This window comes from Papio anubis, chromosome 10, assembly GCF_008728515.1.
Source record: "Papio anubis isolate 15944 chromosome 10, Panubis1.0, whole genome shotgun sequence".
In the NCBI taxonomy this organism is placed as follows: domain Eukaryota; kingdom Metazoa; phylum Chordata; class Mammalia; order Primates; family Cercopithecidae; genus Papio; species Papio anubis.
Window position 1 is genome coordinate 8126274 of NC_044985.1, and position 26647 is coordinate 8152920.

At 43.5% G+C, this 26647-nt stretch overlaps 1 long non-coding RNA gene across 2 annotated transcripts; it reads right to left on the reverse strand.

Moving 5' to 3' along the window:
- Positions 1 to 101: 101 nt before the first annotated feature.
- LOC103877311 lies at positions 102 to 25868 on the reverse strand. Of its 2 annotated transcripts, XR_002516020.2 has the most exons (4): positions 20922 to 25868; positions 10457 to 10550; positions 9893 to 9995; positions 102 to 1148 (listed from the first exon to the last, which is right to left on the reverse strand). It is a non-coding gene; the product is annotated as an uncharacterized LOC103877311 (long non-coding RNA). The 2 variants fall into 2 exon arrangements; XR_002516021.2 differs by lacking the exon at positions 20922 to 25868 and having other exon boundaries at positions 10457 to 11590.
- Between the last annotated feature and the right edge of the window lie 779 nt (positions 25869 to 26647).

Here is a 26647-nt window from a genome sequence, read left to right on the forward strand (position 1 = left end):
ACTCGGGAGGTTGAGGCAGGAGAATCGTTTGAACCTGGGAGGGGGAGGTTGCAGGGAGGCAGAGGTTGCAGTAGCTGAGATCATGCCATTGCACTCCAGCCTGGGTGATGAGTGAAACTCCGTCTCAAAAAAAGAAACAAAACCCTTATCGTGTAGCAGAAGGTGAAGGACCTGTGCTGACTGAGCACCTACTATGGACCTGTAGTGCCAGGAATATAATGGGAGCTCAGTCATGTGCACGTTCTCCTGCTCTGCATTAATGTTTGCAATCCTTGCAAAGGCTACTACATCATGCAGATATCATCATCATCCTTTATTGGATGAAGAAATTGGGATTTAGAGTCACTAAAATCCATTGTCATGATAAGACAGCTAGTGAGTGCCAGAGCTGAGATTTGAACCTAGTCCACACACTACACTACCATGCTTCCCTACTGGGTTAAAGAAAATAATTCATAAGACACATACCATGCATCATACTTACGGAGAATTCAGGAGGTATATGATTAATTGATAAATATCTTCGTAAAGAGTGATCTGTGATGAGTTAGCTCGAGAAGACAAGTTGAACATGAAAATATATGGAGAATTTGATTACACTTAAGTTTTATTGGCCATGTTTTACACCAGAAATATTCTATCTTCTAAATACTTGCTTAGAAGCGCTCCACTTTTTCAGGCCATGAAATGAAACCTGCAAGAATGTGTGGCTAAAGTAAGTCAAATAAAAACCCAAATGTTACACCCTTCACAAGGCAAGAGAATTTTCAGGTTAGAAATTTAAGACACTTTTGTCCCAAAACCTTTATTTAAGATGAGAACATTGGAGTCCGGAGAGTGAAAAAGTTTTGCCTATCTTTAGCTAAAGACAAAATAGAGAGGAGAAGCCAGATCTCTAATTTCTGGACCAACTTCTTCACTATATTATAATGAATATTTCCCAGTTTCTTAACTGACCAGTTATTTGTAAAACCACCTTAGAAAGAAAATGATTATAAGTCCAGTGTCTCGGCAGGTGATGAATTAATCATTCATCTTCTGCAAAAAATTGAGCAGGCTTCTCTGATGCAGCCACATCTTTCCTTTGTAATTCCTCATCTGCATCTCCTCGGTCAGGTACGGTGGTACTTCAATGGTTCATGCTCCCCCTAAAAATGGGATAATGAACAACACTAGACAGATACAACTGGTTCATTTCAACAACGGACATTTATTCAACATCCACTGTGTGTCAGGCTCAACCCTGGCTTCTGAGTATTGCCTAATGAGGAAAGAGATGTGAAAATAGGGAACTACCATAATTAGATGATTGCAATACTTTTATTTCATTAATTCAGTAATAATTTGTTGAATCAAGCTTGGTGCTAAATCATGAAAAAAGCAGATGTAGTTCCAGCCTACTGAAGGAGGAAAATGTTAATCAGATCATCAAAAAATAAGTACAAAATTGCAACTAGGACAAATGATAGGAGAGAGAGGTGCAGAGTATCACAAAAGTAAACTACAGAAGGAGTATACCAAAGACAAAAAAAAATGTCAGGGAAGGCATTGCAAAGGAAGTGATTCCCACTTAGAAAAAAAGTGTGTATGTGTGCATGCATACATTATAGTGTGCACTAAATATTTTAAGTTGGTAAGAAAAATGTCACAAGAAAAAAATGAGGAGAGTAATGATTAAAGGAAAAAGCAAAGGGGTGAGGAGGAAAAGATTAGAGAAAGTGAGTTTGTGCATATCACACCTGCCTGGAGCCCATGACTCAGAGTAAAGGTGAGTCCAACCAGATGGACTGTACCCATGGATGTATTTTGATATAAAGCTGTAACTTTTACCAATGTTCTACCTTTGCTCAGTTTACTAAAACTTACTTTAGATCTTATAATCATTTACTATAGGAATGAATTGTGTATCCAATAAAACCTCCAGTCCAAGATCAAGGCACTGTTGAGTTCAGTGTCTGCTGAGGGTCCAGGTCTCTCCATCCAAGATGGCGCCTTGTTGCTTCATCCTCTGGAGGGGACAAAGGCTGTGTCCTCACACGGAGGAAAAGATGGAAGGGCAAAAAAAAAAAAAGGGCTAAGATAGTTCCTTCCAGCACCATTATAAAACACTAATCCAAGATTCATGGATACTCCAGTCCCTTATATAAAATAGTATAGTATTTGCATATAACCTAAGCGGATCCTCCCACATACTTCAAATCATCTCTAGATTACCAGAGATTACATACCTATAGATCTAATTATAGAAATTATAGATTATAGAGATTTTAGATTATATACTTAATATAATGCCAACACATTACTGCATTTGAGTGGATTCGTTGAGTAGTCAGGCACGGCAAATTCAAGTTTTACTTTTTGGAACTTTGCGGAATTGTTTTTTTCTGAATATGTTCAATCCATGCTTGGTTGAATCCAGGATTGCAGAGCCCACACCATATGGGTTGACTGTATATGTCTACTCTCTGTTCTTTGGCTAGTTGATAAGCTCTACTAAGGGCAAGAAGTTCTGCCATCTGAGTTTATTTTGCCTCAGGTAGAGAGCTATATTCCAGAGGACTGCTTAATTTGGTGATAGCGCATTCTGCTTGATCTGCATTTCCAGCTCTGAAGCATGACTCACCAACCAATAATCCAAGGTCAGGGTTCTCAGCGGGAGTCTCCAATAAATCAGAGTGAGACACAGGATGTTCGCCAAATGAGGTAAGACAATCATGAGGTTTCCCCTTCTTCTGGTAAAGGCAAGTGAAAGGCAGGACTTAGAGTACTGCAGCAGTGAATGGCAACATGAATCACAAGAGAAATTTAGATCTTTTCAGTCTTTAAGACCTAGGAAAAATATCACGTTTTAAAATCTCTAGAACATAACTCTCCAGGTCTGTGCTGTCTTTCACAAGTAAAGGCAAAAAGATATTGGCTGCCCTGGTCTAGAGGCATACTGCAGAAATATGGAACAAAGATACACTATGGTGAAGCAAGAGGTTTCAGACAGAATTAACGACATTATTGGTTTTGGGTTAGAGGCTACCACATTGAAGAATAACAATGTTGTTGGTGGCCTTGGTGTCTTAGACAAGTCAATATTCTCATCCACTTGATATCTTTCCTGTCAGAACAAGCGTATTGTAGTAGCTAGTCCAGGATACGAGAAGGCCTTTGGATAAATGTCTTTTAAGTATAGATTTGAGTCCTTCTTTTGCTTTTGGCCTCAAGGGATATTGGGGAAATAATTACAACAGTTTGTTAAGATCTATCTGAACTTTAGTAGGTCCTGCTCCAATTATTTTTCCTATTTCAGTGGAATGTTTAGCCCACAGAATGTCAAGTATAGTCTCAAGATCTTTATTTGCAATGTTCATCAAACAAAATAGAGAAGGCAAAAGTACAACCATATCAGAAATACACCAATTATAAGCAAATGAGTTCTCTAAAGCCTCCAGTAACAGTCCCTCGAGTGTGCATATCATATGACAATTCCATTTGCAAGGTAAGTATCTTCCTATTAAATTTGCAGGGGTTGGTATCACAGAGCAGGATAAGAGCTGAGAGACAGAAGAAAGCTATAGTTTATTTAAAATATCTAATACCTGTGTGGTATGTTTACTCTGGGGAAGATGTTGAACAAAGGTGGCAGAGTTTAATGTAGAAAAAGTAGCACCATATTTATCAGGAATTGAGGAGGCTGACCATCTGTATTTATAGTTAATTCACCTTGAGTGTTTAAGGGTAAAGCAAGACACTGAGTTCTTTCCTTCCTTGATACATGCTCATTGATCTGAATTGAAGGATTTTTCTTGTCTTGCTTTTCCTTTGCATGACCAGACTCTTTTTTCCAGTGTCCCTTCAATAAGTGTCCTCATCAGTAGATAGATGATTAGAAAGTGGGCCACTTAGCTGGCTAATTTACAGAGTATAAGTTTATTTTTGTTCTTATTTCGTATTTATTCTAAAACTCTTTCAAAATGCTCTCCAAGGTGTTGCGGTCCCAGAGAAGAGGCTATTTCTCATTCTAATTTCTGGTTTTGAATTAGGTCTCTAATTTCAAATTTGATTCCAAGGACAAAACGAAGTGAAACGGCCACTGTTACATCAGTGCCATCTTTAACTCCTGAATGTTGTCAGAAGGTGTTTTCTAGTCTGTCCTGAAAACCTTCTATAGTTGCATCTTTTCTGTTTTCATGATTTAATTACAATCCAAACCATTTTTACTAGAAATAGTTCAGATGTGGCTTTTAGAAGATGCTGACCTATTGTTATGGCTTTTTTTCGGAGCAGGAGGTCGGTGGCAGGGGAGAGCCTTGAGTTTATTATAGAAAAAGGTATTCTGAAGTCCTTTTCCAGGTCACTATAATCAACTTTTGCAATCTAGGCTTCAGCATCTGAGGTTTGACCAATATCTATGCAAGTTGAGGCCAGGCTCACACCTGTAATGCCAGTGCTTTGGGAAGCCAAAGTGGGAGCATTGCTTGAGTCCAGAAGTTCAAGACCTGCCTGGACAACATAGAAAGACCCCATCTTTACAAAATTTTTTTAAAAGCCAGGCATTGAGGCACACACCTGTAGTACCCAGCTACTTTGGATGCTGAGGCAGGAGAATTGTTTGAGCCCAGGAATTCAAGACTACAGTGAACTACAATCATGCCACTGCACTCCAGCCTGGGTGACAGAGTAAGAGCTTCTCTTGCTATTTAAAAAAATCATTAAGGAGCAGGTTGTTTAATGTGTTTGCATGGTTTTGAAGGTCCCTTTTGGAGTTGATTTCTAGTTTCATTCCACTGTCGTCTGAGAGACAGCTTGATATAATTTCAATTTTCTTAAATTTATTGAGGCTTGTTTTGTGGCCTATCGTATGGTCTATCTTGGAGAAAGTTCCACGTGCTGTTGAATAAAAAGTATATTCTGTGGTTTTTGGATGGGATGTTCTGTATATACCTGTTAAGTCCATTTGTTCTAGGGTATAGTTTAAATCCATTTTTCTTTGTTGACTTTCTGTCTTGATGACCTCTCTAGTGCTGTCAGCAGAGTATTGAAGTCCCCCACTATTATTGTGTTGTGGTCTCATTTCTTAGGTCTATTAATAATTGTTTTATAAATTTGGGAGCTCCAGTGCCAGGTGCATATATGTTTAGGTGTGTGATATTTTCCAGTTGGACAAGGCTTTTTATCATTATATAATGTCCCTCTTTTTTAACTGTCTTTTTTAACTGCTGTTGCTTTAAAGTTCATTTTGTCTGATATAACAGCTACTCCTGTTCACTTTTGGTGTCCATTTGCATAAAATGTCTTTTTCCACCCTTTTACCTTACATTTATGTAAGTCCTTATGTGTTAGATGAGTGTCTTAAAGGCAACAGATAGTTGTTTGGTGAATTCTTATCCATTTTCCAATTCTGTGTCTTTTAAGTGGGGCATCATTTAGGCTATTTACATTCAATGTTAGTATTGAGATGTGAGGTACCATTCCATTCATCAGGCTATTTGTTGCCTGTATACCTTGGTTTTTTGTTTTTCTTTTTTAAATTGTATTTTTGTTTTATAGGTCCTGTGATATTTATGCTTTAAAGATGTTCTGTTTTGATGTGTTTCTAGGATTTGCTTCAAGATTTAGAGCACCTTTTAGCAGTTCTTGTAGTGGTGGCTTGGTAGTGGCGGATTCTCTCAGCATTTGTTTGTCTGAAAAAGACTGTGTCTTTCCTTCATATATGAAGCTTAGTTTTGCTGGATACAAAATTCTTGGCTGGTAATTGTTGTTGGAGGAGGCTGAAGACAGGGCAGCTCAGACAGCACATGGTCCTACAAAGTGCCTCTCTGATGTGACTCCTGCTCTGGGAGGCGCATCCACTCGGGGAGAATCTGAACCTCCAAGGACTCAGACTGGAAAATTTATGGAGACCCCAAAGCCTCGGCCATAACCTAAACTGAAGTAGTTCTTGGCCTTTTTGGGGACTCAGGACCTTTTTTTTTTTTTTTTTTGAGATGGAGTCTCACTCTGCTGCCCAGGCTGGAGTGCAGTGGCACCATCTCCTCACTGCAAGCTCCGCCTCCTGGGTTCACACCATTCTCCTGCCTCAGCCTCCCGTGTAACTGGGACTACAGGCGCCCGCCACGGTGCCTGGCTAATTTTTGTATTTTTAGTAGAGACGGGGTTTCACCGTGTTAGCCAGGATGATCTCGATCTCCTGACCTCGTGAGCCGCCCACCTCGGCCTTCCAAAGTGCTGGGATTACAGGCTTGAGCCACCGCGCCCGGCCTCAGGACCTTTTGATAATCTGATGAACTCTTGTGACTCTATCCTCAGGAAAATGTGCATAGGAACACATACACATATAATTTTATGCACAATTTCTCATGGTTCACTCTATCTTCACCATCAAATTCCCCCAAACCTCTCCATGGATTCCCACACTAGCACTTACAGTTCCACTGTCAGAATCCAAAGCTTGCTAGAGTCATGAGGATGGGTGTCGATCTAAACCTATGGAGGCCTTAGAAGATATCATCTATCTTGCTTTATCCTAAGGAGCAATAGGCTGAGTAGAGGTATTCCCTGGTGCCTCCAAGAGTGCCCAACCTGCCAATTGAACATTTTCTGGATTCCTGGCTATTGACTAACCAAGTCACTAACCTAAGCACTGCTAGCCATTGTGCTTCTCCAAGCCCTGGTTGAGAATTTTAAAGAGCAACACAACTTACCCCATTTCTACCAGTCTGGCTTTTGAGTTCCACTTGTTTTAAATGACTCACCCTCATTTCTTCCTTTTTCAAATTAAAGCATTTAGGAAAGCAATTTAAAAAAGAGGTTGATATAGGGTGGGCAATGCAGGCTCATATGCACTCAAAATAATTCTGATTTCTTCTATCAATAGTTGCTGGTCTAATTTGAATTTAGAGAAATCCTTAATTCAGCTCAGGTCCAAGGCTTAAATTCTACAATTCCCTGCATACCTGGCTCATGGGAGAGGTGGAAGTTTAGAAGCAACCTACAGTTTGAGGTCTCGGTAAAAGGGAGGGAGTCTGAACAGGGGTATAATGAGGGAGGAGTTGATAGGGGTGAGAACGGAGAGACATCAAAAAGGTAAGGGGAATGAAGGAGAGTTTAGTAGAGGGAAGCAACTGGAAGACAGGATGGAAAAGGATTTAACAGGGAAATGAGTCTATTTTGTTGTTGCTTAATTTAGTCAAACTGCTCATTAACTTTAGCCAAAGACTCTTAGTGAAGCAATTATTAAATCAGAATTTCATTTGGAGGCCTTGCATACCAATTAAAAAATGCTGCCCATTGGGCCTGAGAAAACTTATTTCCTTTTTTTTCTAAAGTACTTCTCAAATGAACAATTTTGTTCTAGTCAAGTCTTCCCCAGAGTGGCCACTGAAAACTCAAATTATCCTTGATGAAGTTACGTCGTTTAGAGATGGGCACAAGAATTAGCATTGTAATGAGAGTAAGTATAAGAAGCAGGAGTTTTTCCTAGAGGAGGCAAGGATTTCTACTTGGACAACCCCACGAGTGCTAGCAGTGGTCAGTAGAAATGTGAGGCTGGAGCACTTCATGTCTCGAGTCCCCAGCATGATGACTGTCCTCCTCCCAACGCAAGCTTGACCATCTGCACCACCAGAAGACAAAAGCCAGCCAGAACACTCTCTGTGGAGCCAAGCCAAGCACTTAGACAAAATCTTGAGATGGAAGGAGAATCCCATCCAGTTCTATTAGTCACTCACAGCAAAATTCATCCAGGTGGATATCAGCCCAGAGAGAACTGTACACTCACCAGTCTGTGAGGCTGGCTCAACCAACAAGCTTACAGAGTCTGCACCTACATTCTACCTTGTAAGTCTTCTGCCACAAACAACAATTTCAGTGAGGACAACACAAAACAGAAACATAAAAGAGAGCAAAGAGGGATGAAAAAGAATGGCTAAATTTCACCAAGGATGCCAATCAAATGGGCACCCATATCAAAACCCAGATACCAAGCTGAGAATAAAACCTAGGAGGTCAAGGTAGAGAGAGCAGAGTCCAGACCAGGTACTCACTGACCATGTCAGCAGTGACTCAACAAGTCGCAAGCAGCAAGGGACAGGGGCCTCAAGTACCACGCCTGGGTGAAGGATGCTGCCCTCTGGGACCTGACGGCAGCTTTGCCAGCACCTGAACTGCCTTTGAGGTCATTCCTCCCTTCTTGGAAGGATAACACATGTTTGCAGCTGAGTAGCTCTATTAGCCCATTTCCTGCTTGCAGAATCCCAGAAGCCTGACAGCCTTTCTTCGTTTCATCCCATCTCTGTCCCTTCAGTCCAAGCTGGCAGCATTTCTGCTGAGATGGTTGACTGGATCCACAAGTGGCACACTGAGTCTCTCTGGCAAACGGTTGTCCAGCCACACTTTTGGCCCTGTTTCCAGAGCACACTATCTGGATACGCTGAGAATCTTCTGAAACATCAAGTGCTGATTTCTTTTTACTAAGCAGTCCCTTCTTCGATTCACCTGTCTCCTCTTGCATTTTACCAAAAGCAGCAAGAAGAAGCCAGATCACGTCTTCAACACTTTGCTTAGAAATATCCTCAGCTAGATATCCCATTTCATTCCTTATGAGTTCTACTTTTCAAATAAATAGAACACAGTTCAGTCAAGTTATCTGCACTTTGTAACAAAGGTCTTCTTTCCTGCAACTTCGTGTAACAGGTTTCTCATTTCCATCTGAGGCCTCACTGGAAGCACCTTTGACAATCATATTTCTACAACAGTCTCCCACAGGCAATCTAGGCTTTTTCTGTCAAACGTCTCAGAACTCTTCTAACCTCTACCCATTACCAAATTACAAAGCCACTTCCACATTTTTAGCTATTTGTTACAGAAGCCTCCCACTTCCTGTTACCAAAATCTGTTATTAGTTTGCTAGGGCTGCCATAACAAACTACCACAGACTGGGTGGTGTAAGCAACAGAAATGTATTGTCTCACAGTTCTGGGGGCTGGAAGTCCAAGATCACTGTGTGGGCAGGTTTGCTTCCTCCTGCGTGCTGTGAGGCAGAACCTGTTCCATGCTTGTCTTCCAGCTTCTGGTGTTTTTCTGACCATCTTTGCTGCTCCTTGGCTTGTAGATGCGTCACCACGATCTCTGCCTTCGTCTTGATGTGGTGCACTGTGTATGTGTGTCAATGTCCACATTTATCCTTTCATAAAAACACCAGTAACATTGGCTTAGGGCTCCACCCTACTCCAGTATGACCTCATCCTAACTAATTGCATTTGCAGTGAGCCTCTTTCCAAGTAAGGTTGCATTATGAGGCACTGGCAGTTAGCAGTTCCACACATGAACTTGGAGGGATGCAATTCAGCCTATAACAAACTGTTTCCATATATGTTTTGTATTTTTAAAACCTATCCTTATTTCCTTAAAAATGAATAATTTCTTAAGTCTTTGATAGAATCTGATTGCATGCAAGAAAATTTCTGCTTTAATTAATATCAGATTTCTTTTTCAATTAAAGCTTAGTTTTAAATTAACATGTAAAGAAAAACTTAGGTACACGATAATCTCTGTGATTAAACAAAAATGTAATTCTGTCATTCAAAAGTGCTAGAAAGCAATATAGCTAGCTAGAAAGGCTACATTCATAGTTTTTTTATATAGTTATAACTAAAAGGTAGTTATATTTGAATCCAAGTGACAGTCAGAAGAGAAGTAGGTAGGGATCGGGACCACGTGGACATGCAGTGCACTTCAGAGAAAATCAGCAAGCAGATAGAAGAGCAGGCCATTAGGGAAAGATTCTTAATGTGTTGAGAATTGCCCAGGAGAAGCACACCAAATGCAGGTCTTCTAATTTTAAATCCACTGTGCTTCTACCATGCAATACCTTTTGTCTTTGCTGATTCAAAATGAAATTTACCCAAAGTACAGCCTCAGCAACACACAGTAGGGGAAGGTCTGTGAGTCTCACCCTGGTCTTCTCCCCTGCTCACCCAGGTGGTCTTTGAAAAGTAAAGACATCTCTGAAAAGAAAGGATGGTATTATATTATACAGAGACCTCCACAGGGTCCCTCTATCGTGTGAATTAAATCTATATCTGAACAAACTTTTCTTCATTCACAAAAACTGCTACTCCTCATTTTAATTGAAAGATGAGCACCCTGAAAATGTGAATGAAAATAATCTCAGCCTTTACCTCCTTTCAAAGAAAATGCACAGTGTTAATAAGATATTTGCATAATATTTTATGGTTTATTGTATATATGCATCTAAATTATATTTACATTTCAAAGTGTTTTACTCCCTGTGAAGTACAGATTCTTTCTCTCCATTTGAAGAATGGCAGATTTGAGACACAGAGAAAAGAAATTCAACTTGCCAAACTTCGTAACGGTCCAATTGGAACTAGAAAGCAATGTAGCTATTTATAGGGGTACTAGTTAACAGTAAATTAATTGAACACCAATTTGTTCAGAAAGTCACCTGGGTTGGTTTCAGGACAACACAGTCATTGTGATTCTATGCAGCTTCTTATACAATCTTCTAATTTCTTAGTTGCCTCTTTGCTTGTGTCTACCTGCAAAGAAATTCAATTGCTTCTTGTCACACAAAGCATGTTCCACAAGGCACATGTCACCTAAATTTTCAGAAGCAGCAGCTGTCTTCTTAGGGAATGCTATTGTTACTTCTGTAATTAAGGCAAGGTGGCCAGGTGGTCTCCACACCAAGACACTTTAATTTACTCTGCCTGGAAACCCACTTAAATCAGAAAGTAGAGTTTCCAGGGGATTCTCCACCAGCGGTGAAGAGTGAAAAGAATTAAGGGTATATGTTGCACAACTTACAGAGACCTACAGGCAGCCTGGGGAACTAGTGATTATTTCCAATGTAGACATTTGCAAAAATAAGAGTAAGCATGGGAAAACAGTGATAGTCAACATTTATTGAGGGGTTAGTCTGTGCCAGACCCTGATCCAAAGGCATTCAAAGTAATTACATATTTGATCCCCAAGCCAGTCCAATGAAGAAGGCACTATTATTACCAGCATTCTACAGATGAGAACTCTAGGGTGGTGAGTAACTTCCACAAAGTCAGAGCCGGTGTGAAGCAAAGTAGGGAACCCAACCTAGGCAGCTCACCTAAAACCATAGGCTAAGAGCAGCTTTTTGTGCAAATGCGTTTATAGATGTTAAAGGGAAAATAAAAGTTTTGATTGTTGAAAATGCAGCTAGAATGGTAGATTATGGGTGTTAATAATTACATTTATTGAAGACTCTGGAGAAACACTGGAATACGTTTAGGATAAGTGAGTAAAGAAGAAGACAAAATGGTATAGACATCTTACATTTGAAAAATGCATCTGTAGAGAAATAGAGATAAAGGCGGCAATACACCACTAAATACAAGCAGATTATCACTTAAAAATATGGTGGACATCATGTTCTTTAATCACAAAACTGTGGAGGAAATGTTCTGTTGGCTAGGAAGGGAACAGAAAGCTATGCACACGTTTTCTTCTAAGTCTCATGGAAAGAGTTAAAGAAGCAAAATTTGTTTTTATTTTATTATTATATGTTTTAGAGACAGGGTCTGGCTGTGTTACCCAGGCTGGACTTGGACTCCTGGGCTCAAATGATCTTCTCACCTCAGTCTCCAGACTTTGTGGCATACAGGCACATGCCACTACATCTGGCTGAAATTATTATCATTATCATCATTATTCTTATTTTACTCAGGTTAAGCAGTTAAATAAAAAGTTTTTCAGCAAAAATTCCTGTAAAGAATCACATCCAGCCAGGCGTGGTGGCTCACACCTGTAATCTCAGCACTTTGGGAGGTCAAGGCAGGCAGATTGCCTGAGGTCAGGAGTTCAAGACCTGCCTGACCAATATGACGAAATGCTGTCTCTACTGAAATATATGTGTGTATATATATGTGTGTGTGTATATATATGTATATATACACACAAAAAAAAAATTAGCCAGGTGTGGTGGCATGTGCCTATAATCTCAGCTACTCAGGAGGCTGAGACAGGAGAATCGCTTGAATCTGGGAGGCGGAGGTTGTGGTGAGCTGAGATCATGCCATTGCACTCCAGCCTGGGCGACAAGAGTGAAACTCCATCTTAAAAAAAAATAAAAATAAAAAACAGTCACATCCAGTCTTCAGAAAGGCTGAATGTTTGGAAAGAACATTGCCTAGAAAGCAGTGTGTGAAGAATACTTATGCCTCAATGTTAGAGCCAGGATTCCATTAAGTGGTGATTTAAAATATCTGGAAATTTGAATAAAGTCCCAATTGCAACTTACTACATATTTATTTAATCCAATTATAAGTCTTGTTTAAAATACACATATAGTAAATACTTAATAATAAGAATGCAATGGTTTTAATAAAAACAAGTTTGAGAAGCAGAGGAAGAAAAGTCATTGTACTTTTTGAAGAAACATACATAAATATGGAAAAAGGAGTTTTTTTGTTTTTTGTTTTTTGTTTTTCTTTTTTATTTTGAATTATACTTTAAGTTCTGGGATACATGTGCAGGTTTGTGACATAGGTATACACGTGCCATGGTGGTTTGCTGCACCCATCCACCCATCATCTACATTAGGAATTTCTCCTAATGCTCCCCCTCCCCTAGCCCCCCATCCCCAACAGGTCCTGGTATGTAATGTTCCCCTCCCTGTGTCCACGTGTTCTCATTGTTCAACTCTCACTTATGAGTGAGAACATGTGGTGTTTGGTTTTCTGTTCCTGTGTTACTTTGCTGAGAATGATGGTTTCCAGCTTCGTCAATGTCCATGCAAAGGACATGAACTCATTCTTTTTATGGCTCCACAGTATTCCATGGTGTACATGTGTCACATTTTCTTTATCTTCTCTATCATTGATGGGCATTTGGATTGGTTCCAAGTCTTTGCTATTGCGAGCAGTGCTGTAATAAACATACATGTGCATGTGTCTTTATAGTAGAATGATTTATAATCCTTCAGGCGTATACCCAGTAATGGGATTGTTGGTTCAAATAGCAGAAATAGGTGTTCTAACTCTCATTTTTCTCATTTATCTATATTTAGATTACATCTGTTAAGCCAAATAGTGTTAAATAATCATCACTAACCTCCAACCTCCATGCTTATAAATTCACACCTACCTGTGCAGGAAACGCTGCCTACCAAATCTGAAATAATACTTGAGGCTGCTGCAAAGTCTAACATAAAAATACCTAGCTAATTAAAGAAATAAAACTATATCATCATAATTAGGAAAAGGAAAATAAGGAAAGCTGACCTGCCTATAGCAACTACTTTTTACTAAAAAATAAAAATGAAAAACAAAACAAATAAGCAAACAAAAAGCACGGAAGTGGCAGAATATAAGCTTTCAGTAAAATTTTTGGAGGAAATCTGTGAACTAGCAGAAATTTGCATCCCATTGGCAAAGGGGACTCTGAGGACCCAAGTTTTAGAATTCACAGGAATGGTGGGGAGAACTCTGGGCTCATATAGCCCATGAGACTGAAGACTTGAGTCACGTCTCCCTAAGTATTTGGGATCTAAAGCAGCCCCAAGTGACATCTGGGCAGCCTTGGGGCACTGGACTAGCAGATAAACTGGCCCCCAATGCAAAATGCAGTATTTTGAGTCTAATAGTGAGTCTAAGTGCACCCTCATCTTGACTGTGAGACCAGGGAACCTACAGCTCGAGGAAGAAAGATGACTGTCTCTGCATGGGCCATGCTGATGCTTGGACCAGGGGAGAGTGGTGACAGAACCCTGAGGTTCACACAAAAATGTGTGGAGTAACACACAGGTCAGGCAGGTAGAGACAGCAATACATAAAAAGCATTCTGTGGTGTCTTAGCCAGGGTATTGCAGGACAAGAAATAAACTGATCAACCCACCAACCAGAGGAAATCCTGGCCATGGGTGATTACTGCAGCTTCTTAAGTGACACACAATCCTGAAAAAAAAAAACAAAAAACTTTGATCACTGAGAAGGGGTTTTCTCCTGATTCAAAGGCTGGGGCAGACTCCTCAGAGCCTGGTGTCCTCCTCAGGAGTAACTGCCAGGCAAGCTGGGAACCACCGGCCACAGCCACATGGACATAAGCCAACATATGGCATCTGTGAGAAGGCAGAGCCAGATTGAAGAGGAGGATTCTGAGCTGCTGAAATGTTCCCAGGGAGTCAGGCCTCAGATGTGGAGAAGCAATGGTGATAAATAGAAAAATTGCATGGTCCAGAATTGAAAATTATACAAGGTCAAAGAGTCATAACTCTCCCTGTGTCCGGGGAAGAATATCCAACAGCACTCAAGCATGCAGGCACGTGCACGGTGTTGTGATCTATGTGGCAGGTTTCTGAGCACACAGCACCATGAAGAAGAAGAAGAGACCTCGAGGTATAAAACCTCCTGAGATCTTGGCGGTAAGCTCCATGCCAGCTCCTCCTGATTGCAGTTTGGAAGGCCAGGTCCCACTGGAGCAAGGCAGTAGGGAAACAACCGCCGGCAAGGCATCCCTAGAGACACTGAACCCACACAAGAATTGCTGATTCCTGCTCATTTAGGAAGACAGATGGAAGGTGGTGGTCATCTGCTGTCCCCAGGAGACAAATCTTGCGGAGGTCTGGAAGCTTCAGCTTACGTCCCCAGAGCCAGAACTTATGGAGGAGGCTGAACTCCCAACAGGAAAAGATCATTGTTAGGTTTCCCATTCCGGTCAGATGGGATCTTCAGAGCAAGCCAGAGGCTCTGAAGAGACACTGCACCCATCCCCCTGGTGCAGGTGTGACCCTACAGGCAGCTACCACATGCGACCCATCAGAGCCCAAGTACTGTGGAGAAGAGGCAAGAAATACAATATTCCTCAAAGATTTGGGGAGATGAAGCTGCCCTCCATTTGTTTTGCCTTCAGCTCTTGATGGACATCTTGGGGCACATTGCACCCAAAAGAATTCCAGAAACTGAGGTCAGAGAATGAAGAAAAGCCTGTTAGTCCAGGTACCCCCTCCCAATCCTAGCTCCTGGAGGAAGGGGCAGAGATGGGTGGGTAAACCTGTAAACCCTGGCTCTGAGGGTAGAAGGAGTTGCCAAAGTCTCAGCCTGGAACTTCCATGGCCCTCCTCGCCACCTTCACACCCTCAGGCAGCTCTTTCTGTATCCCAGTTGCCTGAACATTTCTGCTGACCACGAGTAGCCCAGCCTGACTGAGAAGCCCTGTGTAGAAGGGACAAGATATGTCCCCTACTGGCCTGTAGCATGGAAACAGATCCCCAGATACAGTCTCGGAAGAGCACACTGCCCGTCACCTACCGAGTACGCGGTGTCAGGAGGCGTCAGTCTGGAGGCCACAGTTGGGCATCATTTCTTGTCTTTTCCTCATCCATCCCCTGGACAGATCACCTGCATTGGGACCATCACAAGATACCAGAAGATGAGGAAAAAAAAAAAGTTATTCACTGGAATTTCAGGAAATTGTATGAAAGGCAAAACGGCCTAGCTTGGTTGATCCCTGAAAAAAAATGTTTTTAAAGTCAGAAATAGGCCCCTGTGTTGGGGGAGAGTTGAAGGAATAGTTTTGACCAGGTGCGATGACTAACGCCTGTGATCCCAGCACTTCGGGTGGCTAAGGCAGGCGGATCACGAGGTCACGAGTCCAAGACCAGCCTGGCCGACACAGTGAAACTTCGTCTCTACTAAAAATACAAAAATTAGCTGGGCGTGGTGACACATGCCTATAATCCTAGCCACTTGGAAGGCTGAGGCAGGAGAATTGCTTGAACTGGGACCGGGGAAGCAGAGCTTGCAGTGAGCCAAGATCGAGCCACTGCACTCCAGCCTGGGCTACAGAGCGCGACTTCGTCTCAAAAAAGAAAAAGAAGAAGAAGAAGGAGAAGCAGAGGGAGAAGAAGAGGAAATAGTTTCCACTTCCCAAGTGAATGTTCAGGGTATAGAAGGTCCCCCGCTGGGATTTAAGTTAAAGGAGTCAGTGGACTGCAAGCAAGCATGCAGGGAGCACATTGGAGGCTGATGATAATCAGACAGTCAGCGGCAACCCTGCACCACGGCACCCTAAAGTCCTTCATGAAGCCACTCAGCACACATTGCTTGGCTGGAGCGGATTTTCTCACCCAAATGGCAGACCTCTGAGCCCAGATTACCATGGAGGTAGTGGTGAGGTGACAGTCACAGCCAAGGCAGTAGAGACGGGGACATCTCTGGAGAAAAAAAGCATTTTCACAAGCTTTGAACCCCTGGGGTTGAGAGGTGAGCCAGATTCATCTAAACCTCCAACAGCCGAGGAGTCTTCTGAGTTTATGAGATTTCAATTTAAAAAATGAAGAATAGGCTCTTCTAGTAGCTAACCTGCTGCCTAGCCCGGAATAAGAATCCATTTGACTCTTCTTCCATTTGTTAAGTGAGGGCTGACTTCTGGTTTCAAGCTTTAGGTACCTACTCTGTGCTTGGGATTGTGCCAGGGACCATGTCTCTGTTTCTGAGAGTCATACATTCCTTTGGAAAAGGCATTGCCTGTACTCAGTGTGACACCTGATCGTGCAAGGATTCCAGATTAATATCCCATGCAGTACTAGGCAGCAAGATGGGCGCTGCACCCACAGGGGTTGCTTTGTTAGAGATCCATCCAGACAGTGCATCTTTGGGGTTTTGGAGCCTAGGATTCTGAAGCGTGTGTTGCTGTATGCATTGAGGAACTACAAGGATCTTCTTTGTATTGGACATCTTAATAATCACATTTTAATATAATTATTTTCCTTTGTAATCGTATGTATTTACTTCTTATTGGGGTATCATTTAGACACCATAAAACGTGTGTATGGGTTCAATGAGTTTTGACAATTGCATATACTCACACGACCACCGCCCTAAACAGGATACAGAGCATTTCCAAACCTTAGAAAGTTTCCTCAAGTCAACTCCAATCCAAAACTGAACCTCCAGTGTTCTGACTTCCACCACAGTAGGTCGGTCCCGCCTGTTCTTGACTTCACCCACATAGCTTTCCTGGGTGGCTTCTCTTGCTTGACACAGTGCTTCTGAGATTTGAAACACAAAGCATGCATGCAGTGTGTTCCTTGGGGCCTTGGAAGGAAGACTATCTGGAACGTGTTAGGGGTGTTTAATAAAGGGCTACACGTTGTGAGCAGGGAATAAGGAATCTACAAGCTGCTCGGGGTGAGTCACAACCTGAAGCCAGCGTGTTCCTCACCTGAAGAGGGGCAGGAGCAGCCGCTGGAAGAGGAAAGGCAGCTGCGTCAGGCCAGGAGGCCTTCGGTCGGGAACAGCCAGCCTGGGCAACCACAGAGGGAAGAAGTCAGGAATAAATACCTTGTCTCTCTCTCTCCTTTCCAGACGCCCCACTGGCCCAGCGCAACTGTGAGCCAGCAAGTAGGAGAGGCCGTTAATTCCCTGCAAAGAGGCCAGCCGAGGTAGAGAGCTGCAGGAAAACATCTGGAGCTGGAAGGAGAGGGTGTTCAGCGCCTGGCCGCGTGTTCAGGTAAAGGCATGGGGGTCTGACTGCAGGGAGGGGCACAGTTAAGGAAGTGCTTGAAAATTAGCTCTCTTACCCTTCCCTCCTTTCTTCTTCTCACCCTGCCTTCCTGCCTTCCTCCTTTCCTCCCTCCCTCCCTTCTTTCCTTTCTTCCTTCCTTTATTCAGCCTTCCTTCTTTCCTTCCTCTTTTCCTTTTTTCCTTCCTTTGAAAATGGCCGTACCTGCTATGGACAACGATTGTGTGTTTACTACTATGTTCCAGACACTCTGTTAGGAGCTTTACATACTTATACATATTAAGCTTTAATATTGAATAGTCTTCAAACACCTGTTTTGAAGGAATGGCTATACCCATTCTACGGACTAAAAACCAGAGGTTCAGAAAGTTTGCCTGTGGGGCTATAAGACAAATATGCCACCGTTCCCCCCAGATTAATAACCAACAGATACAAACAGCTGCTGTACCCAGGGACCTGTGAGAAATGGCACTCTAGGAATGCACCAGACTGGAACGACCAGGGAGCTCCTAGGAGGATGGGGCCTCTGACCAATGCTTGAAGGAGGGGGGACTCCCTGTGCAGGCTGCAGAGGGCATCCCAGGTGTGTGGACAGCAGCAGTAGAGGCACAGAGGGAGGGGGTGGGCTGCCAGCTTGGAAAACGGAGACCATCCACTTGGAGGTGATGAAGGTTACTGAAAAGAAAAGGTAGTAAGGGATTAAGGTAGAAAGGCAGTGAACACTGACATTCTGAGTTTCATACCACAGACAGTAAGGAAACAGTAAAAATTTTGATCAAGGAATTTGCAGAATCATAATGGATCTTCCAGAAAATGTCCTGTGTCAGTGGGTAAAATGGATGATCTGTAATAGAGACAATCGGGAAGTTATTGCAGTGATCCAGGAGAGAGGTTTCGACTACAGTCGTGGCTGCCGCAATGAAAACAGACAGTCCTGAGATAGACTGGGAGAAAACAGCTCAATAGGACCCAGCACCAGGGTGGACGGAGTGCTAGAAGAACAATGAGTCCTGAGAAAACAACTAGAGAATCCAAGCTGGAGGCGAGATGAGCGCGGGGAGGAGAGGAGAGCTCAGCAGAGGGAAGAAGTTAAGGGCAGAACCAGAGCCATGGAAAAGAGAGACGCTAAATTGGTTTGGACAAACTGCACTGAGGTGCCAGCAAGGTGTCCGGGGAGAGCTCTTTCGTAAGCTATGTGGGAGGTGTTGGGGAGTCCGATGGAGAGCTCGGCTTCAGACAGGGGCCTGGTCAATGCTGGGAGCAGAGGAGAAAGCTGAGGGAGAAAGAGTAGGCAAGAGAAGGCAGCCAAGGATGAGATATCCAGGTTGCTCTGTGCTCGGCTGTTCAGCCACCACTGTGCAAAGACCCAGGACTTAGCAATGGTCAAATTACTGTCTGACTCAGTTTGTTTTCTTTGGGGAAAGGGGAGGAGGGAGAGGACATTTCAGACGTATAATAATAATACTCCTTAAACCACAGGTGGCATATTCACTTTCTTCAAGTCAGAAGTTGCCAAGGGCACTTTATTTCTAGACCATTCTTTTTAAAAATCAAATCGTCAGGAATTGTGCTTCTGGGAAATGTTGTACCAAACACCTATTAAATATGCAGCCATGCCGTTTGTTTTGCATTTTTCTTAAGGGTAACAATTAACCTTTAAAAAGTCTGACCTTTCCAAAGAGGTAGACCTGTTGCGGGGAGCTCTGAGGTGTTGGGTAAATGTTTCAGAGAATTGTTTGCTTCAGGAGCGTCATAGACTTAGGGCTACCGAGGTTTTCTTATCCTGTAATGCTGTAGTTCTGAAACCGTTCACTTGCATGGTATGCTTACTTTGTGAAATGAAGCCGTCAGTTGGAGTCACAGGGCTCAGCCCCCGGCACCGCGAGACAGGGGAAGGAAGCACAGCTGGCAGGGCAGGCACTCACATCTCACACACTCGGCAGGGAACACATGCCCCACAGCAGAGCCTGACTTGAGATTGTCCCTCAGCTTATTCCTAACCACTACCCAGAGGTGTAGCCCCAGCCCCGATCCACTGGAAACCAGCCTGGTCACCTCTTTTCCTACCACCAGGGGAATCGGCCAGTCCTTGCAATTCACCACCAAAATGATCTTTCTACTTGGAAATCTTACCACGCCATGCCGCTGATTAAACCTCCAGCGTCCCCATGTTTATCCAGGACACAAGGAGGAGCCTGTGATCTGGCCTCTACTCACTTCTTCAGCTTTAGCTGCCATTCTTCATCCCGCCCCCCGCCTTGTACACACAAACACACGTTGTCCTTAAGACAAACCAAAGTCCCCATGGCTCCCTACAAGTCTCCACTCAATGGGCTCTCTGCACGCCCTGCTCCTGGAGAACCCTCCAAGTCCTCATTGGCAAATGCCTGCTTTTCCTTCCAACGCAGCTCAAACGTTGCCTCCTTTGGAGTGCCAGCTGTGACCCATTTCCATCAGGTGGCTCTTGATGTACCCATAGCATTCTATAAATGCCTGTTTCCTAACAGGGACTCTACTCTGTCTTATTCATCATGTAAAGTGGTCCAAGCTCCCAAGAAACCACACACAGAGGAGAACCTTAAGCAATTTTGTGCAATCGATACAAGAATAAATGCATGATGAAAACTTTTCCTCCAACAGACATACTTGAAAAGTACACAGGCAGACTTTCCCCAGACATTTCTGGAAAATAAAAGCACCTCCAGTATCAATCTGATTCCAACTAATGCACGATGGTATGCCCACAAAGGGTTAAACTGAAGAGAGCCAGGGAAAAGGATGGTTGACAGGAGCGTGTTGGAGATGAAGCGAGCCACTTGCCATTGGGCTGAATTGTCATAATATGCATGAAAAGGCAGCTCTCAGCAAGCCTTGACCAGCACATCTAGGACACATGCTAGATGGAGGCCACAGAGATGTGGGTGAGACAGAGGCCCCACTTTATGGGAGCTTAGAGTCTAATAGAGAAAGAGAGAAAGGCAGACAATAAGAACCTCGAAGAGAGAAAATGGCCAACACTCCCAGGAGGTGGAGGCAACCTCTCAGAACTTAGCCAAGAGCAGTGGCTAGCGGGGAAGGACCCTGAAGGAAGAGGGAACAGCAGGCAAAGGCACCTTTGAAAGGAGCTTTCAGAAAGTTGCAAGCACCTCTGCATGACTGGAGATCAGCGTTTCATCACAGGGGGCTGAGAGATGAGGCCAAAGAGATAAGCAGTGGATGGATTTTAGGAGACTTCCCACGGCGTGCTAAGGAGATAAATCTTACACTCTAAGCAGGTGGGAGCCGTTCTTAGAGGAACAGGAAAATCACTGAGCAGCACTACGTGTGGAGTGTGAGGAAAGAAAGGGATGGGAGTCCTTGCTGGCACAAGCCTCAATTATGTACTCAGATTAAAGCTGAGAAATAATTCCACCTACAGGCCCAGCAGGGGTCCCATGCACAGTCGGGGGGTGCATGCAGTCAGACATCCCGGGGAAGCACAGATGGGTTCTCACACAGCCTGTCAGGTGAGGAGCAAACACACGGCTCCGGAGAGAGGTCTGTGGTCCGAGGTGCGCTGCGCGGCCGCAGGGAGACACAAGCCCGTGGTCAGTGAAGCTCTGTCAAGGTGCACATTGGACGAAAATTCCCTCCGCTCACTGACCTAGAAAGTGTGCAAGAAAACAAATGAAAAAGGATTCATTACCTCAAAAGGCCAGCAAAGATCATCTTCTCTTATCAGATAATGAGAGTGCTCTTCAGGAGCTGAGCATAAAAGAGAATCTATTACAAACACTGATCCCAGACGTGACGTGAAATGCAGCATCATCACAAACTGTAGTTCTTTACCAAAAAAAAAAAAAAAAGACACTCCGTAAATTTCAGACACAATTAGAAATGCAAAGATAACAAAGTCATAGGAGGAGGAGGGGAAAAAATATTGGTTCTAGAGAGACAGTTAACAGTGAGGAAATATTAATATTGATTTCTACTTTTACAGCAGCAAGAATAATCAGGCTGAACCGGTGACTCAATTAACACACCAACGCTTAACCAGAGCACCAAAAGCAGAGTTCGCTGTGCTGAACACATCAAAATTCTGCACGAATCAATTTAAAATCATTTCCCCTCTTCTAGTGTGATGACGAATTTATTAACAGGCTCAATTGAGAGGATTACTCAGTCCCCACACCTCCCTGTGAGTGCTCAGGCTACAAGTCTTCAAATCCCAGGGTCACTAATGGAAGAATCCATGGAGGGGGCACAGCATGGAAGGCAGAGATGGGAAAATGCGCACCTGGGTGCTCGGCTCGCGTCCTTAGAACTGCCTGGATGATGGCAGTGTCAGGGGCAGGACGAGGTAGGGTTTGCCTGGCATCAGCCTAGATCAGCATCTTCTGTTGCCAGCAACAATGCACCAGAAAACGAGAACCAATTCAACATTTGCATTAGTCAGTGTGTCCCCACATTCAAACAGGAAATAAATATATAATAGAAATGGAGTGGATACAAGGATGTAAAAGGAACTACCCCAGTTCAAAACAGACTACCCCAGTTCAAAACAGCCACTGAGCTTACCAGGAGAGGAAATGGAGAAGGGTAGGTCAAAGGAGGCAAACTTGCCATTATGCAGGATGAAAAGCTCTGGAGAGCCAACGAACAGCATGAGGACTAGAGTTAATGTTATTGGATGATATACTGAAAATTTGTTCGGAGAGTAGATTTTAGGGTCTCTGACAACAACATAAAAAGGTAACGATGGCAGGTGATGGACATGCTAATTTGCATGACTGTAGTGATCATTTCACTATTTAGATATAGATCAAAGCATCATATTGCACACCAAAAATCTATATGCTAAAAAAAACAACCACTGAGTCCCTTGAATTCGACCTCCTAAATGATTCCTCAATCAGCCCTGCCCCTGCCTCCCTACACTTTCCTAGTCCAGGTCTTCATGCTGCGTCCCGGGTCATTCCCAGAGCCTCCTGATTTGTCAGTCTGGCATGGGTCATGTACCTCCATTGAAGGAATGCCACCAGCATGGCACGTCCAAAGCAAGATTCCATCAGAGCTCTTGCTCAACAGTCCCTGGTGGCTCCCACTGCCTCCTGAGTAACCCCAGATGGCATGCATGTCCTCAGCCTCTCTGCAGCCAGCTTCTTCTGCCTCCACCTTCCCCATCTGCTTCCCACCATGTCGTTTTGCAATCCTGGTCCCCTTTGTTCTTAGAGCACACAAGGGGGCATCTCACTCCACAATGCCCATCTAGACTCATGCTGTTCCCCCTGGCTGCACCACCCTCCGCCTGCTTCTCGAATGACCTGGAAAAGTCCTGTTGGTCTGCATTAGTCAGAGAAGCCTGGCTACTGTAACAGACAATCCTGTGCCACCATTCATCAACACCATGATGGTGCGTGTGCTCACCTGCCCATCCCATGACTTCTGTTTCACTCAGCCATTCAGGCCCAGGCTCCACCCCACCAGTAGTGGCTCAGCCCCCCAGGGCCTCAGCATCCAGCTAGCAGCCAGGGAAGAGGTACCAGGAAGCCTGACAGGGAGGGTTTATGGGCCAGGCCTTGAAAAGTTAAAGGTGGATGGAGGACATCATTTCTGATGTCCATCCATGGAGTGTATCTTTATGCCTAGTGGAAAAATTAGCCATTTGAGAGCAATTAGCCTGTTTCTCCAACAACATCTTCTCGGGCCAGACAGGACACCATCTCTTTCTGCAGCCTTACAGCTCCCTGCTCACCCCGCCCTTACACCGGGGATCTCTTTCCTCCATGACACCCACCAGACACTAACGGTATTGTAGCACAGACTGGGTCTCCACCTCTGTGCCCCACCCCCTTATATGACAGGCTCTGGTGCATCTGGAAGTCAATCAGAATGCACCAGAGCTTGGTAGCAAAATGGAGACACGTTTCATGGAGCAATGCGTGGTGCCTGGAGAAGGTCTCCTCTTCCAGGCACTTGCTGACCTGGCCCCACTCTCTCACTGGAACCGAACAGGACCATGGAAAACAGATATATGCCAAAAGGAGCCATAGCGTGCCTTTGGACAATGTTTGTCTTTAAAATGGTAGAACACAGTGAAATGAAACAGGCCTGGGCCTAAGAATTAATATACGAGGACTGGAGGAAGGAAAGAAGTGAACTTTTCAAAATTTTTCCCCTGCCTTGATAAATAGGTACCTAAAGGCGTGAATAAACAGAGGGAATAAATGATCAAGGTGAAGGAGAAACAGAGCCCTTGTGTTCAAGCAACAGTGATAATTTCTCCAGTTCATTGGTGTGATAGGCACTGTGCCGAGATCCTTGTATCTGCTATTTCTTCCAATGCTCAGTGGTAATCCTTCAAGATACGTGCTATTAATATGGACACCTTAAAAAGGGAGGGAACTAAGGTTCAGAGATGATGGACATCTTGCTCAAGGTCATACCCTCAGAGCATAATGCAATTAAGATTTGAACCCAAGCATCCCATACCCAGTGGTGTACAGGATGACAGCATCTGTGAGTTAGAAGGAGGGTAATCATCTACGATGCGGTGCATGTCGGGAAAGGCATCTAGACGTCAATCAGAATGCACCAGAGCCTGTCAGAAAATGGAGACGCGTTTCACGGAGGAATGTGTGATGCCGGGAGAAGGTCTCCTCTCCAGGCACTTGCTGACCTGGCCACATTCTCTCACTGGAACCAAACAAGACCATGGTAAACAGATCTATGCTAATATCATCTCTTCTTCCTATAGACAGCAAATTTTCTGAGCCATTCTACCCAAATCCCAGAGGCTGGGATCCATGAGGACTGCTCCATTCATCATAGGAGAATGCAGGAGAAACATTGATATTCCAAGCTGTATGTTTCATTTGTAAATTAGAAACACTTACCTTTAATTCATATTCTCACCATTTTTGCTATTACTTTTGAGCACTCAAATTTTGTGCCCTGCTTTTACAAGGCCCCTAATCTTCAGCTCCGAGGGCCTAAAATTGTCATTCAGTCTAAATTAATAGCAGTCTTATTGGCTCATTATTTTTGACATCTGGTTGGAAGTGCAAAGCAATAGCTATTAGGTAATAATCGCAGTAGGCTCTGATTAGAAACTAATAACATTAGCAATAAACGTTAAATGTGGTTGCCATGAAGCTTTGAAGCTTGATCGAAGGAAGAGGACACAGGGCTGTTCTGCAACGGAGAGAATCTGGGGGAGGGGGCTGAAACTCACCTCCCAGTTCCCCCAGATCAGACCACCAGCCCTGGTAACTTACATCACCAAAAACAACATCTGATGCTATAACAGGAAAGAAAAATGTAGTAGACAAAAATCACAAGGCTTGAATGGAAATACAGCAAAGTGAATATTCTGAATTTCCCAAATTCACAAATAATTCACAGAGATTTTTATTTTTCTCTCAACGTTTTCCTGTCTTCTTCAACAAATGTGCATAAAACCATTTCTTGCACTGGTAATTATTGATATTTATTGAGCAGTAATTATGGTCCAGGCCCTCTTATTCTAAGCACTTCATATACATTATTGCATGCAATTCTCACCCCGCCCCCACCCCCAATGAAAAGCCTATGGAGTTGCTGCTGTCATTATTCCCATTTACAGATTGGAGCCTGAGGCACAGAGAGGTAAAGTCACTATCCCAGGCCACACATCTTGCACAGTAGCGGAGCTGAAGCTTGGATCCCAGCAGTAACGCTCACACTCACACAACACTGTCATTCTTGCTTTCATTTTCTAACAAGTTTTTCTGGAGCATGTACAATTTGCCAAGCGTTCCTTTCTGAGCTATAGCAGAAGGAGACTGGAACACAAAGAAACACAAGCACATATAGTCCTGGGCACTAACCGACTTGCCTGGATTGTTGCAATAGCTTCCTAACTTCTGAGCACCTCTTCTTTCTGGTATTTCCCAACGAAGCAGCCAGAGGGATCCTGTTAAAATGTGACTCAGGTCATGTCACTCCTCAGTTCAGAACTTTCCTCTAACTCCCTGTCTTGTTCACAACAAAGGACAAATTAAACAGGTTGATTTATGTCCACCTGGAGCTCCCCTCTTCTATCCCGCCTGTCACTTCTCTGGCCTGTCTCTCACACCTGTCCCATTTGGTCCATGCCAGTCCCATGAGCCTACCCTCCATTAGCAAACAGACCCGCACCTCCTACCTCAGGGCCTTTGCAACTGCAAAGTGCTCTTCCTAGAGTGCTCATCCCATTCTATCTCTTTTACTTTTTTTTAGTTGACAAATGTTTATGGAGTCCAACATGATGTTCTAAAATATGTATACATTGTGGAATGATGAAATCAAGCTAGCTAACATATCCATCACCTCACATGCTTTTCAATTTTGATAGGAGAACATTTAAAATCTATTCTTTGGGCAGTTTATTATTAATTATAGTCACTGTGCTGTACGATAGATTTCCAGAATTTATTTTTCCTGTTTAACTGAAACTTTGCCCCCTTTAACCAACATCTCCCCATTTCCTGAACCCCGGCCTTCAATCCCTGGTAACCACCACTCTAGTCTCTGCCTCTGTAAGTTTGATTTTTTTTAAAGTACACATGCAAGTAACATCATGCAGTATTTCCTTCTGTGCCTGGCTTATTTCACTTAGCATAATGCCCTCCAGGCTCCTCGCATTAGCTCTGTTGCTTGTCCCTTATCTCCTTCAGATTGTGTTCAAATGTCATTTTGCAGCAGGCTGTGTCTGAGCCTTTTTAAATGGTAAACACCTCCCCCGGTGATACTTCCCATCCCATCCATTTCTTGTTCTATTTCTCCATGGCACTTCTACCACCTGGCAAACTGTACGTGTTGGTTAGCTGGCTAGTTAGTAAGTTTGTGGATAGTTAACATTCTCTGTCTGCTCTCCACTAAAATATACGTTTCAGGAAAACAATAGAATGTGTCTCTTCTGTCCACTGCTTTATCCCCTGTGCTTAGAATGGTGTCTGCACACAGTAAGTGCACAATTCATATCTGTTCAATGAATACATAAATCCTACCCTCAAGAATCTTATCTGTTTATGAAAACGAACTACACTCTCCCTGGGTGGTGCTTCAACCAACTTCACAAATGCCACACATAAGCCACCCCCACGTGGTATGCTAGCAGGCAGCGTAGGAGTCAGTGTGTCGA